Below are 6,060 nucleotides of genomic sequence, written 5' to 3'. Positions count from 1 at the left end.
AGAGCCTCCATCCTACTAAACTACACTGTAGCAGTAACAGATCCATACAGCTATAGAGCCTCCATCCTACTAAACTACACTGTAGCAGTTACAGATCCATACAGCTATGGAAGCCTCCATCCTACTAAACTACACTGTACAGTTACAGATCCATACAGCTATAGAGCCTCCATCCTACTAAACACACTGTAGCAGTAAACAGATCCATACAGCTATAGAGCCTCCATCCTACTAAACTGTAGCAGTTACAGATCCATACAGCTATAGAGCCTCCATCCTACTAACTACACTGTAGCAAACAGATCCATACAGCTATAGGAGGCTCCATCCTACTAAACTACACTGTAGCAGTTACAGATCCATACAGCTATAGAGCCTCCATCCTACTAAACTACACTGTAGCAGTTACAGCATCCAACAACTATGAGCCTCCATCCTACTAAACTACACTGTAGCAGTAACAGATCCATACAGCTATAGAGCCTCCATCCTACTAAACTGTAGCAGTTAAGCTCCATACAGCTATAGAGCCTCCATCCTACAAAACTGTTGCAGTAACAGATCCATACAGCTATAGAGCCTCCATCCTACTAAACTGTAGGCAGTAACAGATCCATACAGCTATAGAGCCTCCATCCTACTAAACTACACTGTAGCAGTTACAGCTCCATACAGCTATAGAGCCTCCATCCTACCTAAAACTGTAGCAGTTACAGATCCATACAGCTATAGAGCCTTCATCCTACAAACTACACTGTAGCAGTTACAAAATCCATACAGCGTATAGAGCCTCCATCCTACTACACTACACTGTAACAGTTACAGATCCATACAGCTATAGAGCCTCCATCCTACTAAACTACACTGTAACAGTTACAGATCCATACAGCTATAGAGCCTCCATCCTACTAAACTGTAGCAGTTACAGATCCATACAGCCTCCATCCTACTAACTACACTGTAGCAGTTACAGATCCATACAGCTATGGAGGTATGGCAACTGCTCGGCCTCCAACCGCAAGGCACTACAGAGGGTAGACTCCAGCCACCCTAGTCATAAACTGTTCTCTCTGCTACCGCATGACAAGCGGTACCGGAGCACCAAGTCTAGGTCCAGGAAGCTTCTAAACAGCTTCTACACCCCCAAGCCATACGACTCCTGAACATCTAGTCAAATAGCTACCTAGACTATTCGCATTGCCCCCGCCCTCTTTACACCACTGCTACTCTCTGTTGTCATCTATGCATAGTCACTTTAATAACCCTACCTACATGTATATACTACCTCAACTAGAGGTCGACCGATTAAATCGGAATGGACGATTAATTAGGGCCGATTTCAAGTTTTCATAACAATCGGTAATCGGCATTTTTGGACACCGATCATGGCCGATTACATTACACTCCACAAGGAGACTGCGTAGCAGGCTGACTACCTGTTATGRGAGTGCAGCAAGGAGCCAAGGAGCTAAGGTAAGGTGCTAGCTAGCATTAAACGTATCTCATAAAAAACAATCAATCTTAACATAATCACTAGTTAACTACACATGGTTGATGATATTACTGGTTTATCTAGCTTGTCCTGCGTTGCATATAATCGATGCGGTGCCTGTTAATTTATCATTGAATCACAGCCTACTTCGCCAAACGGGGGATGATTTAACAAGCGCATTCGCGAAAAAAGCACTGTCGTTGCACCAATGTACCTAACCATAAACATCAACGCCTTTCTTAAAATTAATACACAAGTATATATATTTTAAACCTGCATATTAGATAATATTGCCTGCTAACTGAATTTTTTTAACTAGGGAAATTGTGTCACTCTCTTGCGTTCTGTGCAACAGAGTCAGGGTATAGCAGTTTGGGCCGCCTGGCTCGTTGAGAACTGTAAAGATAATGATTTTTTACCTTATTTAACTAGGCAATCAGTTAAGAACAAATTCTTATTTTCAATGACGGCCTAGGAACAGTGGGTTAACTGCCTGTTCAGGGGCAGAACGACAGATTTGTACCTTGTCAGCTCTGTGATTTGAACTTGCAACCTTTCGGTTACTAGTCCAACACTCTAACGACTAGGCTACCCTGCCACCCTACAAAGACAGCCAACTTCACCAAACGGGGAGATGTAACAAAAGCTCATTTGCGAAAAAAGCATAATCGTTGCACGAATGTCACTAACCATAAACATCAATGCCTTTCTTAAAATCAATACACAGAAGTATATATTTTTAAACCTGCATATTTAGTTAAAAGAAATTCATGTTAGCAGGCAATTTAAACTAGGGAATTTGTGTCACTTCTCTTGCGTTCATTGCACGCAGAGTCAGGGTATATGCAAAGTTTGGGCCGCCTGGCTCGTTGCGAACTAATTTCCCAGATTTTACAAAATTATGACATAACATTGAAGGTTGTGCAAGTAACAGGAATATTTAGACTTATGGATGCCACCCATTAGATAAAATACGGAACAGTTCCGTATTTCACTGAAAGAATAAACGTTTTATTTTCGAAATGATAGTTTCCGGATTTGACCATATTAATGACCTACGGCTCGTATTTCTGTGTGTTATATTATAATTAAGTCTATGATTTGATATTTGATAGAGCAGTCTGACTGAGCGGTGGTAGGCAGCAGCAGGCTCGTAAACATTCATTCAAACAGCACTTTCTTGCGTTTGCCAGCAGCTCTTCACAATGCTTGCATTGAGCGTGATGGTGCAAACTGCTAGAGCGTTGCTAAAGTCACTCGCTCTGAGACTTGAGTAGTTGTTCCCCTTGCTCTGCAAGGGCCGCGGCTTTTGTGGAGCGATGGTTAACGATGCTTCGAGGTGTGCTGTTGTCGATGTGTTCCTTGTTTGAGCCCAGGTAGGAGCGAGGGGAAGCTATACTGTTACACTGGCAATACTAAAGCTGCCTATAAGAACATCCAATAGTCAAGAGTTTATGAATACAAATGGTATAGAGAGAAATAGTCCTATAATTCCTATAATAACCTCAACCTAAATTCTTTACCTGGGAATATGAAGACTCATGTTAAAAGGAACCATCAGCTTTCATATGTTCTCATGTCTGAGCAAGGAACTTAACGTTAGCTTTTTACGTGGATATTGCACTTTAACTTTCTTCTCCAACACGTTGTTTTTGCATTATTTAAACCAAATTGAACAGTTTCATTATTTATTTGAGGCTAAATTTGTTGATATAAGCTAAAATAAAAGTGTTCATCAGTATTGTTGTAATTGTCATTATTAACAAGTAAATAAATACATTTAAAAAATATGTTTTTTTAAAGAAATCGGTATCGCTTTTTTGGTCCTCCTATAATCGGTATCGGTCGACCTCTAACTAACTAACGGTGCCCCGCACATCGACTAACCGGTGCCCCGCACATCGACTAACCAGTGCCCCCGCACATCGACTAACCAGTCGCCCCGCACATCGACTAACCGTGCCCCGCACATCGACTAACGTGCCGAATCGACTCGTACCGGCGCCCCCCTGTATTAGTCTCGCTATTGTTATTTTACTGCTGCCTCTTTAATTCCTTGATACTTTTCTCTAATTCAAATTTTTTTTTAACTGCATTGTTGGTTAGGGGCTTGTAAAGTAAGCATTTCACTGTAAGGTCTACCTGTTGTATTCGGCGCATGTGACTAATACAATTTGATACGCTCATCACTCCTAAATGTCCGAAAAGCTCTCATCACTTATGATTGTGTAGGGAAACTGGAAAAACACCCCAAATACAGCTAACGGTTTTAGTTTCGCTTTAAGGTTAGGTTTAAATCTCATTTTAAGAAGTGCAATTCCCACCTCTTTTTGTCCTCTCTCTTACATACAACATCCTGTGATCAATATGATAATTTCTCTCTCTTTTTTGGTGGGTACATGTGGTATATTCAAGTGTACATTGACATGAATATTGTACCTGTAACAACCCACCGCCCCCCCAAAAAAGACAAAGCAAATAATTTTTTAGAAATGGACGGGTTTGTGAATATAGAAGCTTGTGACGACCCAATCACAATCTTTAGCTACACTTCCTGGTCTGTTACAGTAGGCCTAGGTTAGGAATAGGTCAAACTGTGAAAGTAGCCTAGTTTGTGAGAGAGACGTCAACTGTATTGTCGGGTAAACTTTGTGAATTGTCCGTTTAACTTGAACTAATAATCACCATATTGGTCTTGTTTGGTCGAAAGAACACTGAGTCACAAGTGTTTTCCTGTACTTTATGAGCGTCACTATTTTGGCGGAAAAAATGTAACAGTCATTAGACAAGTCTGGACAGTTTCATGCCGTTTCATTTCTCACTCTCTCAACCTGCCATTGTAGAGAACAAACTGTACTTTCACTTTGTTTTCGTAGTTAGTGTGATTTAACCCAATGATTATTAACCCTAAAAACACGATAAAACTACGACTGGAAGTGACGTTTTCGCAGCAGGTTCAGAGAATTAAGACAGCAGGTTAAGAGAATTAACGCTGCAGGTTAAGAGAATTAAATTATGGTTAGGGAAAACGCTCTCCTAACATTCAACGAAAAAAATCACTTCCGGTCGTAGCTGTATCGAAGTAGCGTGTTTTTTGGGGAGCCCTTTGTCAAACTGTAACTATCTGGGTTAAGGCTTTTAGGAAGTTAAGGAAAACCTCCATATTCTACAACAGGTATTTTCTGCTGCGATAATAAAAGTTAGCTACTATGTACAGACGCTCCATAAGACATACCATAGTTAGGCCTAACACTCCCCCAGTGAAATTATTTTGCCCATCAGGTGATTCCAATAAAGAAATGTCGACTTGGAAAGTCAATCAAAGCAAAACTTGTGCAACTGCGACATAAAGTTATAACTTTATTCTTACCTGTACGATAGTGAGAGAAGATGCCGCGACTATCCCACACACGAAAGAACTGGCGTATAAGCCCATCTCAAGGAGAAGTAGCCACGGTATCACCATCATGGTCCCCCTGTTCAAGCCCTCTCTCACCGCTGTCTACCGGACCGCGTGACAGCCAGCAGTTGTTTTTACGTTTTTCAGTTGACGCGACGACGTCACAGCACCAATCTGCCTTGCTGTGGCACAGCTGCAGTCCRCYACGTAGCGTTTTCCGTCCCTTCTCCCACGCCGCACACCCCTCCCCTTGTGCTTCTCTGCCTGCGCGCTGTTGCTGTAACTTCCGTTGCACAGACAGCTTCTCCAACTCTCGTTTGCGGCAGAATGTTTGTGGAAAAACTCACTAAATGCTATCAAAACCATAGAAACTCTCGGACAGTTGGCAAAACTCCCCAATGGCAACCTGAACAGTAGCTGCTAACCTCTTTAACCAACAAAAGTCGCTGGAGGCGTCTAAAAACTCGCCAAAAATACAACACTGACTGACAAGACGTAGCGGGGACGCGCTCCAACCGTTTATACCCGCGTTCTGTAACTGGCTCGGAAGCGCGCATTCGATACAGTTGAGACATTGAGACATTTCCACTACAAACTAAAATATTATCTGMAGCAAATATTTTGACCTGCCCTGTCCTGGTGTGAATAATTTAAAAATTGTGGTGGTTGCTGTATTTCTACAGGTGCAATATGTGAAGGGGGGGGGGCTCGGTCGGGACAGAGCTAGAGAGAGCATCAGCCTGGTATACCAGCCTACAGTAACAGCTAATGTGTGGTGTTCAATGTAGGACTACAGTCCATGAGACTTTTGAAAAATAACATATAGGGCTTGACATTAACCTGTTTATCCACTTCTGCTTCAGACAAGGAGGTGACTGGACCTGGTGTTGTGTTGTTTGATGCAAGACAATTGCAAGACACTTGCCAAAATAAAATGCATTATTATTCCCATACCATTATTACAGAGAATCAGACCAATTATGCTCCGCTCTGCCTATTGGCTACWTAGCTTATTCAAGCTTGTCTAATACAACACTGTCCCTTTAAGACAAAAAAAAAAGCTCTTTACCTGACTGGCTTTTCAAAGATGTCTAGAAATGTATACGTGTTGTGCCCTTGTCGGAAGCAGTCACTCCCCCATTGTTGACTACAAATGATCTATAACTGA

Source organism: Salvelinus sp. IW2-2015, unplaced genomic scaffold, assembly GCF_002910315.2.
Source record: "Salvelinus sp. IW2-2015 unplaced genomic scaffold, ASM291031v2 Un_scaffold2232, whole genome shotgun sequence".
NCBI classification, from domain to species: domain Eukaryota; kingdom Metazoa; phylum Chordata; class Actinopteri; order Salmoniformes; family Salmonidae; genus Salvelinus; species Salvelinus sp. IW2-2015.
This window is presented reverse-complemented; position numbering follows the sequence as displayed.